The 14,226-nt window shown below is 36.9% G+C and overlaps 1 long non-coding RNA gene across 1 annotated transcript in view; it reads right to left on the bottom strand.

Moving 5' to 3' along the window:
- Nucleotides 1-14,226, bottom strand: part of LOC121421567 — a 43,549-nt gene that overhangs the window by 27,595 nt on the left and 1,728 nt on the right. The window lies entirely within an intron of this gene.

The following is a 14,226-nucleotide window of genomic DNA, read 5'->3' as shown; positions in this document are numbered from 1 at the left end:
GTAACATCTTTATCCACGCGTTTCAACTGCCTTTATGTATTTCGATTGTACTTGATGTTAGCTTTTACTCATTTGAGATATAAAATTCAATCTTACTGTCAAAGTGAATTGAATTGTAGGGCCCCGTTGGGCTATAGTTTGCGTCATCATCACCATCATCATCACCACCACCACCACCACCATTGATTATGGTAATTTGATTACTATTCTACGTTACATTTATTTTTTTGTTTGTTTCTGTCTAATATCCAAAAGGGTTCTAATCTTATATTTCGTGCACCAGCTTATGAAATCTTAATTTTGCTCCATGCATCATGTAATAAATTCAGTGATGATTGGAGGTTGACGATACAGGCCTACAGATCCTCCGCAGACGGTGTGTTGCGCGTGGGTTGGCACCGCAGCTGTTTGGATCCCTCAGTGTAAACTGTGCTTGTCCTACTACTTCTGCACAGTATGAATGTAACTATCGACTTTAGGACTCCCCGTAAAGCGTTCTGTACCATGAACAACACAAATAACTATGTTGTGTGTATGTTTAATCTCAGAGTGTGTGCAACCATGCACAAATGCCAGTGTATGGTGTCCTGCGGCGATCGATCTAGGTACAATTTAAAAGGTTTGTTAGAAAAGTAAAGCTCACCTATTTTGCAAAGACCTTTTGTTGTGGTGCATCGCACATGTATAAAACCAATAATTTTACATTAATGTGCGTCACATTGATAATGTATATAAGTAATGTTTGATTAAGGAGGAGATGGTCATTTCTGATTAACTTAGTTTATTTTCCCTTTTGAATACAATTGTTACATGTTCCATTTAACTACGTTTCTATTTATTTAAGTTTTCGGAGGGTTAGGCGGTTGGTAGATTTTGGATATCGTGGGTGTTGATGTGGAGTATACACTTTCTGAATATATGACTTCGAAAGTAATCAACGAAGCTGGAAACATTATTGTTAAATTCGTTGTAATAAAAACCAAAACAAAAAACAGTGCTTGTATATATATATATATATATATATATATTTTTTTTTTTTTTTGGGGGGGGGGTTGTTTTGGTAATCGCACAATCCATAATACGTATAGACACAATCACACTAATTCCGTTAAACAATGTAGCACACACTCATTCTTTTTAAAGATGATACGAAAGCACACACGCACGCAGGCACACAAATGTATACATCATCCTTCACTATTTATACACAGCATGCACGTACACAAGTATTCCCCTACCCCATCTTTAAGAAAGAAACGCACACACTCACATTGCCACGCACGCATTTCCCCTCACAAAACATCAGCAAATTAGAACTCACGTATACGCACACACTCATTCTCATTTACGAAATGACATACACTTACTCAATCACCCACATACACTTCCCTTCAAAATATAGACCTCACACATGCTCAAACACACAAGTTTATTCTTCTTCATGCACAAATAAAAAACAAGAATAAACCGCCAACGTACTAACAGCACGCTTTCACTCTTTGCCGCGCGCGAATAAAGTATATCCAAGTAAACATATAAACTGCTTCTTCGTTTGCCATATTTCAAGTGGTATCAAAGCCAAAATCGTATGATGGGTCAGAAATTAGTGTAGTAATTGCATGATTGCATAAATCTGATCGCACAGGAAGAGCAATGGTGTCGCCAAGACATTTTCATGCGCAGAGGGAAGAGAGGGGGACAGACTAACTGAAATGACGTCATATTTTTTTTCAGTTTGAAAATTGGAACATTAAGGGATTCCACGCCCCAAATATCTTCCGTTGTTATGTTTGTTCTGTTTTTCTTCCCTTTCCTCCTTCCCCGACTACTTAAAATAGTAACAGGGACGCCTCCGTCTTTCTTTCCCCAGCACGAGTTAACAAAATCAGGCTTAATTAACACATACATTTTCGAACTGCTTTTGAGAAGGATTACTCAAATGTCCGAAAAAATGACAAGATTTTACGCATTAGTCTTTATATCTATACGTTTCAGAATCTGTGATTATATATTCAACGGGATGCGTCGCAGCATTCCTGTTTTAAAAAAATGAAAAGACAAAGCACTTTGTTCTTCTCCGTTAATTATTGTGATTATCATGGGAGTAGGGATCAATGCTGATGACTTCTATTACAAAATGGACATCACTGTTCTTATGATCGTCAATTCTCAACCTGTTTATCACTGGCGGATACAGGGGGGGGGGGCAAAGCCGACCCGTGGCCTCCCCTTTGAGAGGGACAATTTAAATTTGTAATGTAAAACTGCCCCACGTGGAAGTGAAGACCTTTTTTGTCAGGTTTTTTTTTGACGAAATATTCTTGATTTTGGGTTAAAAACCTTTTTTTTTGGGGGGGGGGGGAGTGGTTGTGAGATTTTTTCGTGCACGAAATATCTTTATTTTTTAGTTGAAATCCCATTTTTTTCCTTGTCTTTTAGTGGGGGTGTTTCTTGTCATTTTTTTCTTCGGGAAAATGTGCCCCCCCCCCGTGGAAACTCCTGGATCCGTCCCTGCTGTTTATTATAGAGTTTACAAGTGTGATACCAGTAGTACGTAATTGCACGTAACTGACGTGACAGCCTGCGACGCTGTTGCACAAGCAATGCACACGAAGGCCATCTACTAAAAATATGACGGCGGAGGGCAGTTTTTAATCTCGCCACGTCTGGAAATCTAGTTTAGCTTTCTAAATCTGATGCCAATCGATAGAGCGGCTTGTGTTATTAAACCTGAGTAGACCTGAAATTGACAGTAAGAGAACACATTCCTATAGTCATGGCGGAGGGTAATAAGGTATGCAGATCACCATACGCTCGCCTGGTCTCTTACCAATTGGTCTAAGAAAGGGTTAGTTCTGTATAACGGTATGGAATACTAACGTTTCTAACACAACATGACGTCACTGTCTTTCGGCCAGTGAAAAGCAATGGAAAGCCTTTTGTCCCAAATCCCCCGCAATACCCGTTAATGTTAGTTTTTCTTAAGCAAAGTACCCAGCCGTCAAGCGGTGGATGCCTTTCATATTTTCCATTTGTGAGTTCACTTCTAGTTTTGGTCTGAGTGTTGAAAATACAATGCGTTTTGTTTTCTTTCTCGCAACTGATTAGCTCGGGTAACTTGACCGTGCAGATCTCCATTGATCTTATCATCATTATATTTTGTTTTATTTTTTGCATGCTTACTGTTTTCACTTCTTGAAAATCAAATAAGACGGCTGCCGAACTCCCCCCCCCCCTTCCTCGTCATGCTATTGGAGCCATTGGAATCAAGCAACTAATGATAAGCTCAAACGGGTATATACCAAGCGGAGAAAGCCCATCAGAATATGAAACCCAGTAAGTGAATGTAAACGACGTTTACCTGCCAAATCCAAGTAAATTTGCATTCAATTCGGTGGAGCGTGATTTTCATCCATTCATTTACCTATACGTATTACATACAACTCCTGTAGATTATTTCTTATTCCATGATAATGTAATTGACAGATGTAAAAAGATGCAATGACAATATTATTTTTTGAAGAAAAACACCCCGAAATGGAGGTTAGCTACTTCAGGGGCACGTTATGGAACCTGTAGAAAGAGTAAGTGTTAGATAAGTTAAAACCATTTGTAAAACCAGCTAAAAAATAATTCTAGTGCCAAATAATCAGTTAGCAATATTTCAAATAACAGGTTTAAGGCTTTCCTAAGCATTGAACTGTTTGATATAAGGAATAAATGATAGCCTCTTGCAAAGAAACGTCGTACAATTCCATATATTCTTCTTATTCTTCATCTTCTTCTTCTACTTCGGTCTCCTTATTCTAATTCCTCTTCTCATTTTTCTTCTTATCATTGTTACTATTATTATTATTGTTATTATTTACTCCAATTATTAGTTCTAGGGCCAAATGACCGCCACTTTCCTCACAACAAATATTATCATCAGATCATTAGCAACGACGTGATGCCCCCAATTGATAATGCACTAACAAGATACAAGCAGTTCGTTACTTGATGCTAATTGACCCAATTGAGCGTTATTGATTGGCGGGTAATTTGTCAACAAGTTAGATTGTCATTCTAACAGGCCTTACATGTCCATTATACGGTGGATTTAGAAGCTAGAAAGTCAGAATGTCATTTCTACACAATGACCTTAAAATCAGTGTGGCATAAAACCTTTTTTTTTTCTTCAATTGAATAGTTCATATATTTATTCATTTATCCATCGATCATTGATTGATTATCAAGTAATATGTTTGAAGATCATGTGGCCTGCCACCCCCTCCCCAAAAAAAAATCGCCACTACTATTATATCAGGAATAATACCTACTACCATTGTCATTGCCAGTTTTACGGAAGCCACTGCTACTTCTTACCACCTCTACTTCTAAAACTACTTTGTACTACTATTCAGCAAGCGAGATTGAGATACACAACTCGTTCTTCGTCTAAAATCGTGCTCAAAATGTCCACTTTTCAGATTGGAATATCAAGCTTAGCAGATTGACCATCGAAACAATCGAAATACAAAGAGAAGAAGAACTTGTTGAATCTGATCATTGCTTGATGTACATACGTTGCCGAGAAAAAGATGCAATGAACCAGAAATACGTTCCCATCTGTCTTGTACCTCGATTCTTTCATTTTGTTTCTCTGTGTTATTCATTCTGATAGCTTGGCGCAATATCCAATGGTTTCTGATGAGCCTACTTGCAAAAGGGGTTAGATCCATTATTCAGCGAATCTGATTTTTTTGTTTCAACATATAGACTTACAGTAGCTCTATGAGATGATACCAAAGAAAACTTGAATTTCCCATTAAAAAGTGAACAAAAATTGCAAAGATTTTTTTTCAAAAGGGGTTAGATCCATTGATGTTTGATTGCAAAAGGGGTTAGATGCACAAAGATTTCTTCTTTTTAGTATTTAAAAAGAAATTCTAACAGAGGTGGATTTCTCTTGTAACCAATTTTATGTTCACATGGTAGGATATCATGAAAATTTCGTTTCGTATAAGAATATTGCAATATGAGACAATAAAAATAATTTATTAGGATTGGATCTAACCCCCTTTTTTCTGAAGAAATCAGTGGTCATAAGGGAAAATATATCTGTTCATTGGTTTTTGTTTCAAAACCTATAGATTTTGGTCGCTCTGATGATACCAAAGATAATATGAAATTCACATTATATAAAAGTGGCCAAGGCAAATCACTTCTTTTATTCAAAAGGGATTGGATTCATATCTTTTTGCTTGAAAAAAAGGACTAGATCAACGATGATAATTAAATAACAAATGAAGTAAGGTTAATTTCTTTTAAACCAAATTTTATGTTCACATGATAGGGTAGTACGTCATGTCAATTTTGTTTCTCATAAGAATGAATTTTCTCGGAATGGTCCAAAGCGGATCTAACCCCATTTTGCAACCAAACTCTTCATATATCGGCAAAGGAATAAAGTTTGAAATACTGGCATCATCATTCTCGAAAATATTAGCATAGCCCTTTTATTTTATTCTTTTAATTATTTTATCAAGACTCCCTTACTTTAATAATAATAATAATAATAATAGGCATTTATATAGCGCCATCTATCTAGAAATATTCTATTCCGAGGCGCACAAGAAAAGAAAGAGAAAGTTTGGATGAGTGTCAAAGTGCCAATAACTAATACTGTTAGAAAAGATAAGATTTCAGTTTTGATTTAAAGGTCTCCAGTGATTGTATAATTCTTAAATTTAATGGCAAATTATTCCAGAGAGAAGGTGCTGAGGCAGAGAAAGCTCGTGCACCATATGCAACACGTGTCTTGGGAGTCTTAAGAAGTTGCTGGTGTGATGATCTCAGGCTTCTAGCTGGTGCATAAAGGCGGTTTTCCACTAGGGCGCGGACAAGACCAGGAAGGGTTGCGGAAGCTACTTTTGACATTTCGGCATGCTGTCCGCAACCAAATTCCGTAGAAGATTATGCAAATGATCTTGTCCTAGGACACAACCAGGACTGTCTGCTTATTGTCGTAGGTCACTCCTGGGACTGTCCTAGGACAAGATTATCTAAATAAATGTGTCGGCGTTCGGTGCGGACAGCATGCAGATCGTATAAGGACAGAACCGGAGACATTTAGGACAACGTCACGAGTGGTAAATTCAAGGACTAGAGACAATCAGACAACTTGCGAATACTCCATGAAAATTATCATCCATATATTTTTTTTAATGAATTTAGGGGTGTTATTTTGGTTTTCTTCGACTACAAAGACTATATAGGATTTTCTTTTATTTCAAATCAAATTGCATACATTGGTGGACATCCCAGGGGGACAGGGGCGACGCGTCCCCTCACTTTTTGGAAGGGGGCATTTGATATCAAATGCCCCCCTCCCCAATATTTGGAACGAGAAAAAAAATTAAAAAATGGAAAGAGAGGAAAAAGAACCAGAAGGGAAAAGAGAAGAGAAAACGAAGAGGAAAAACAAGAGGAGAAAGACGAGTGAATTATATAAGATGGGGGGGGGGATTTCATGTCACTATGTTAAATTTTCGCTCACGCTTTGTGCCTGCATTGCCTAATCTATGAGATGTATAACTTGCTCAATAGACTTATATTGAGCTTAAAAGATCAAGTTTTGAAGTAAATATACAAAACATTTCTCGGAAATTAAGTTTTCAATTTGTTTGATTTACAAATAGATTTTATAGTTTTCTATAAGATGACTATATTTTATGGTTTAAATATGAACATTTTCCGCTCGCGCTGCGCGCTAGCATTATTTGATTTGTCAAAAAACTATTCTCTTCGTGTATTCCATATTTTTTTTAAATATCCCTTTTTAGGATGGTCTGATTGTGAATAGTATCAGCTAAAGCTGCTCGCTTGCATTTTGATTGGGGAGTTATGTATACCTGTATCAATTGTAACAAATTATTTTAAATTCCTCTTTTATGACAGTTTATTAAAATTTTCGGCTCACAGTTTGCGCTCGCATTATTTTTGTTAAAAATATATCAACCCATGTATCCTTTTCATGATTACAAAATGTCCAGTTATCTGACCTTAATATCAATTTCGAGCCCTCATTTGATTAATAAGTCATGTAACAATATTTTCATGATTTCCTAATAATCATTGTCCGTTTTTTTCAGAATGGAATATCGACAAGTTTCATAGGAAGATAGTCATCATAGTCATTTGAAGACAAAAAATGACCTTAAAATGTCCCGGTTGCTACTCAAAATATATGTAATGATAAAAATATAAACTTGAGCTTCGCACTCGCATCATTTATTAAGCGAGATCAATATCCACTTCGTAACTGCGCTTAAATTCTTTTTTTTTAGATCTGAAAATCAAATATAATTTAGCTCGATCATCGCGCTCTTATTAGTGATATTGTAATAAAGAATGTAATTGGAAGTTCCTGATTCTAGGTCCGGATCTAAACACACGCACGCATGTTTATTTAGATACGAATCTTGTGCCAGTTTCAGATCAGATTACCAAATATTATTATTAATGTAGGAATATTATCCATCTATCCAATTATCCATCCTTTTTCTGATTTACAAAACGTGATATGTCGAATTTCGTTTCGGCTCGCGCTTCGCGCTCACATCTAGTGTATAGTCATACTCCTTTCCTGTTCATGCTTTTAAAAGGTGCTTAGAATGCCCAGTATTTAGGTAGGAATGTAAAAAAAATGTTCAGCTCGCGCTTCGCGCTCGCATTATTTGATTGAAATGTGGAGGATAAAGGAAAGTGTGTTAGCGGTGTAATGTAGTATTCACTTTTTGAAAGCAGATTTTGTGCATTTTGATACATAACAATAAATTATCTCGGATCTTGATTTTTTTCAACTAAGGTAACTTTAAAAAGACTGCATATGTTCATAGCAAAGTCGGGGCTCTCTTTATAACATTACTTTCTTATAATTTTTTTACAATTTAATACATAATCATATATTACAACAGAGGAAGAAAACAGGAAGTTAGGATGCAAATTGCATTCGACAGGCACATGCGGATCAAGGGGTGAGGTGGTCTTGCTCCCCCTTTAAAAAATACAAACAGAAGAAAAATAAGTGAAATGGAAAGGGAAACTTAAAAAAATAATATGGTGGAAAAGAAAAAGGGGGTGCCGTGCTGATGCGGCCCTCCTCTCCCTGCTGCTGGCTTACCCCTCCCAGTATTAAATAGATATACAAACAGCACAAAAGAAATAGGAATAAACGAAGGAGATGAATGAAATAAGGTGAAATAGAATCGAGGAAAAAAAATCGCGATAATGAACAGAAAATAATTGGTCGAGATTATGAAAGTGTAAGATTAGAAATATCAGTTTTAATTTATAGACGAAAATGTGAATCCAGTGTCTAATCGCCTTTGCCTCCTCTTGTACCAATTGAAATAGACTAAGTAAGAAAATGTAAATGGGCAATTCCAGGAGGCCGAATGCGAACGCTACGCCCTATTGACTGCGTAAAATAGGAAAAATGGAGTAACCAAAGAAGAGGGGAAAAAGGAAGAAGAGTGAAGACGGGGAGAATATCTGCGTTTCAGCTAGTTCAATTTGTAGAAAACAATGGTCCATTTCACGCTTCATACTTTCAATAGTTTAATCATAAGAAGATTGTGCACGCTGTTCATTTTTTACGAAAAATACTTAGGTCTTTTTATTTTCGTCCTTGATGTTTGAAAGAAGTGAGTTCGCGCTTCGCGCTCATATTTTATGTTAATGAGAAACATGCTCTGTGCACGACTTTTTTTCAGGAAGGCCTATTTTTTGTAAAGAGTCGTGGTGTAGTGGTTCTGACTCCCGCCTTGTAAACGGAGAGTCGTGTGTTCGATTCTCACCGCGGTCTAAACCGTCCTTTGGCAAGACGTATTGCATACCTTGCCACTCTCCACCCAGGTGCTAAATGGGTACCCGGTTGGAAGCGAAAGTTATTGTATGCTTGAATTTGCCAGCGCAATTTTTATACCGGGATAAATGCAAGGAATGCTTCCCAGGGTGTGGAAATTGTGCACTTTTCATGCGGGATTGAAATGAATCCTGGGTAAATCGTTTTGCCCCTGCTGTTTTGAGCCGTTCTGATAAAAGCGATATTTATATACTTGCTACCATTTATTATTATTTCTTATTAATGACACCTCATTCATGATCGAACAAAGTGCTTAAAATGTAATAGGAATATACACTTGAATTTCAGTTTGGAATCTACACCTGTATTATTAATTTTGTTATGATATTTGTCCTATTTGCAAAGTCAAGCGCTGCCTATAAGGTCCTTTTTTCAGTCGAGTACATTAAAATAATCTAGTTCATAATCAAACGTTGCATGAAACATCTTTTTATGTTCAGTACAGAATAAAATAATCTGCTCACATCATTGCCAGTTTCACTATTGCAAGAAATATTTTAAAAGTCCACTTTTCAGATCAGTAGAAAATGCTTGAAATATTCCTTCTTCAAGTCTGTAACCCCCCCCCAAAAAAAAAAATCAACTCGTGCTTTGCGCTCGCGTAATTATGTTTAAAACACTGCTTGAAATACTAGGTTCTCAGGTTTGTTTAGTATATACTAATTAGGCCCCTTGACCACGTATTTCTTTACTTTTTGAAATTTTCTTGTCTTGTATTATCCCGTTGCCCCATCTGGTGCTTTTGCAAATGGTTTTTGCTACTTGTGTACTCGTTCCATACATATTAGCATTGGATCCACACATTCCTGAATCACTCCGCTTGCCTTCCTATTCCAGTCCGAACGTTCCTGAAACAGTCCGCTTGCCTTCTTATTCCTGTCCGCACGTTCCTGAAACTGTCCGCTTGCCTTCCTATTCCAATCCGCATGTTCCTGATAAAATCCGCATGGCTTCTTCTTTCCTTCTTGAAGCTGACCTGATTGCGGATGGTTTCCGGAAGACGCGGAAGGGTTTAGGAAGGGCAGGACATCATCAGGACATCGTCAGGACAGGGTCCCGAAGGTGTCAGGAATTCATTATCCGCGTCCAAATTTTGGTCTCGACCAAAATTTGGATGCGGACAAATTTTGATTTCCCGAACACCAGGAAGGGTTTAGGACAGCGTGCGGACACTCCTAGGAATGTCCGGACAGGTTGCGGAAGGGTCGCGGATTGTAATTATTACATTCCGCGCCTTGTCCTGACGCTGTCCTGGCCCTAGTGGAAAAGGGGTTTAAGGCGTGACAAGCTCTTGTAGATATTTTGGTGCCAAACCATTACACACTTTCCAAGTGAGAAGAAGTATTTTAAATTCTATACGCTTCCGGATTGGCAACCAATGTAACTTTTGGAGAATTGGTGAGATGTGTTGATATTTTGATGTACCAGTTAAAACCCTGGCAGCTGTATTCTGAGCATACTGAAGTTTATTAACATTGCGTGAGGTTATATTAAAAAGAAGAGCATTTCCAACATCTAATCGAGATAGTACAAATGAGTGTATAAGCATAGCAGCAGACTTATGGTCAAGGACTTTCCTCATGCTGTTAACATTATGAATATTATAGTATACTGATTGACGTATTTTCTTTACTTGTGCATCCATAGACATATGTTCGTCAAATACGACACCGAGATTTCGAACTGATGACAAGGCTTTAATCAAGGAGTCCCCAACCTGTATAGTCCGGTCCTTAATCAAATGACTTTGTGATTTAGAACTAATAATCAACAAGTCTGTTTTACTTTCATTTAATTTCAACTTATTCTTTATCATCCATGACCGCATATCATCTATTGTATTTTGTAAACGAAGCCTGGCAGACAACTCACTAGCAGGGTCAGTTGGATCAAATGACACATACAACTGTGTATCATCCGCATACATATGAATGTCTATGCCATGTTTATGCGCAATTTTTGCAAGAGGACTGGAATAGATGGCAAAAAACAACGGCCCGAGAACTGAACCTTGGGGCACTCCAAAAGGAAGTTTAACAGGAGACGACATATTTTCACCAATCTTGACAACCTGTGATCTATCATGAAGATAAGATGAAAACCAATCAAGAACAACTCCTTCTATGCCACAATATTTCAACCGATCCAATAGCAAATCATGGTCAACAGTATCAAATGCTGACGAAAGATCAAGCAGAAGGAGGAAAACAGCCTTCTTGTCATCAACAGCACGAAGAATATCATTTGATACACGAACCAAAGCAGTTTCTACCCCATGACATTTCCTATATGCAGATTGGAAAGGTTCAAACAATTCATTATCCAAGAAATAGTTGGTGAGACGCACAGCAACAACCTTTTCTAATATCTTTGACACAAACTTTAAATTTGAGACAGGTCTATAGTTTTTTAATTCCTCTGAGTCTAACGATGGATTTTTCAAGAGAGGAGTGACAAGTGCTTGCTTGAAATCATGAGGAAAATTACCAGTTTCAAGAGAAATGTTGATAATTTTTGTGATTATTCACCTTTGCCCCACTCTCCTTTTTTAATGATTTTTTTTCTTTCTCTGTCAACTTATTTTCTGTTTCACCCTTTGCTTCTTGCTCTGTCTCTTCCCATTTGTCTTTTTGTTTGGTTTTAGCAATGTATTCCTTTTCATCATATCTATTTTGATATTGTAATTTACATAATCAGGACGAAAAAATCACACAGTCAAGTAAAACGGCGTTTGGATTCCAGAATTCATTTCATGCCCCCGAAATGTTTTCCTACAGGTTTGCGTGTTAAGAGTCTCTTGATACGGCCATTAAACAATATACGTCAATGGGTTGAGCGGCAACGTTAATGAGCGATGGACATTACTGCACGAGGGGTCAGAGCAATTACTCAATTGGTCAGCATGGCTGGGTAAAATCAATAGTCACGTGGTTTCATTAATGGTCAAGCACCTGTGATTCACAGGTCCTTTTCACGTCCATATTGACCATTGGTGTTATAATTGATGGCAGCTCGAAAAGCTTCCTTCAGCTGACCAGTGTGACCGAGAATGACGTTGCAGTCACAATATCATATCCAACTCCAAACTGCTAAAAGATTTGCCATTGTCAATAATGTAAAAGCTCTGATCGGTCTGGGTCGTACATTAGTTGATAAAAAAATTTACTAAAATCAGCTTATTATAGCTCAATGAAAGATGGAGGCACACGTTAATTTTGTCTCCGCGTGAAAACGGAAATGCTCAACGAACTATGTCTCTAAGGATGCTCACAAAAATAACTCCCCTGTTTCAACGTACTAGTTGACTGATATCTAACTTACAAATATGATTTTCAAAATGAGTTTTTATTCATCAATTGACACATGTTTGTGTGAGGGAATGAAAATTGAACCACACGATCATGCAAAATTGTAATATTATTCTTTTTGAAAACATTATCAAAACTACGAGAGTAAATGATATTGAATAAAAGCAATTATCTGTGTCCAATCATCATCAATTACTTTCAATCACTTGTGTTTAAACAAATGTTATTTATAAACATTACAAAATTGTAAAAAAAAAATGGGGCCAAGTCTGATTCCGAATGAAAAGAAATCCAAAAGGGGGAAAAAACTGAAACGTCTACTGCACCAATTCAATGCAAATTTAGAATAATACTACAAAAAATACAAAATGTGCATTTTTGTTTTCATTTCTTTATCAACTTATTATGGAGGTTCAAGTTTTATTAAGCGGTGCAGCTAGCCTTCATACATATTCCTAGTATATTGTAATTGTTTTTGTTGAACTTGAGGTAAAATGAATAAATTCTATCTTTATTCATGCATTAAGAAAACAAATGTAAATAGGAATAAAGTACTGGCGTATAATCTATGCATTCCTTTTAAAGTAGGACCTCGATGCATAAAAGTTATCATATGGTAATAATTCAGTTCAATTAGCAACTGCCATATAATCATTAACATTGATTGGCTTTTGGTCATAATTACCACTGTGGTTACCATTGCATGTCAATAATACCATTAATAGTACCGACGGGACATTGGGCCCGTTTTAGAAAAAAAAAATCTTAAAATTATGATAACAATAATAATCCGCTTTTACACAGCACGTTTCAGGAAAAAAAAACCGTAATAAGAAATAAAGGGCTGATACTCGAAACATATTTAATAAAAAAGAAATATGCATGGATATCAAGGAGAAACACATGATCTTTCAGGTCATACCTTATTTGTACAATCTGTGTCATGTATAGTCGAATTAATTGATGTTGAAGACAACAGGTGAAGACACAACTTTTTCCAAGTTTTTTAAAACTTGATGAAAGGGTAGAGGCTGATATTAATACTTTCATCGATGCCTAATCTGGAAACACTCTTTTGATTGGACCCCTATTCTACCAAAGGAGTGTAAATGGGCGAATGTACAGATGATTAATAAGGAAATCATATCACAGTTGGAAAAACATTTTGAGAAACAGGTTCAAGGAATGTACAAGCATCTTCGGTGGGTCATGGCTGGATTCGGGGCGGCACTCCATCCCATCGTTCCAACATCGTTCGATATAGACCCAGAGAACTATTTGGACATAGAGTTTTTGGCCTCAACCATGACGTGGAATGGACAACAGGAAACTTAACACAATTATTTCTCCTTTTTTTCCTTTTTTTGCGGGGGGGGGGGGGGCACATAAGAAACAAGGTGTTTGCTACTCCTTCCCAAGATCTTGGTAATCTGCAGGGCCGAATTCGCAAAAGGTGAATGCTTTGCGCAATGATCCAGCAATGGTGAGACGAGCTGTTCAAGATATCCTTGTGTGCAAATGAGAGGTGAACATGTTGAAGGTGTGGGTGAATAGGGCATTAACCATGTTAACCTTTCAATCACCGTTTCAGAGAAATGCCTTGACTCTTTATTCTAAACAATTAAAAGTGAAACACATATTATTCTGTCAAGCGCACATTTTACCCACTTTTACCAAATCTTGGAAAAAGTGGTATCTGCAACTGGTGTTTTCAACATCAATGAATTTGGTCATGCATGGCACATTTATGACACAAATAAGGTAATATTTGAAAGCTGATGAGTTTCTCTATAATATTCAGAATATTTTCACAAAATCCATTATGATTCGAATATCAGCCCTATAGATTTGGATCACATTTTTCTGTACATGTATAGCGCTAAATCGCAACAACGTCTTTCAAGTCATTTAAAAAAGTATATTATAACCCCGGTCATTGGATTCTGGCATGTCAGATTACACTGTATGTACTTTCTCTACTCCCTTGGGAGCATTCCAACAAAAGTTCAA

The sequence above is a fragment of the Lytechinus variegatus genome, chromosome 9, assembly GCF_018143015.1.
Source record: "Lytechinus variegatus isolate NC3 chromosome 9, Lvar_3.0, whole genome shotgun sequence".
Taxonomy (NCBI): domain Eukaryota; kingdom Metazoa; phylum Echinodermata; class Echinoidea; order Temnopleuroida; family Toxopneustidae; genus Lytechinus; species Lytechinus variegatus.
The sequence above is the reverse complement of the archived record's forward strand: the minus strand, read 5'-3'. Positions and strand labels throughout refer to the sequence as shown.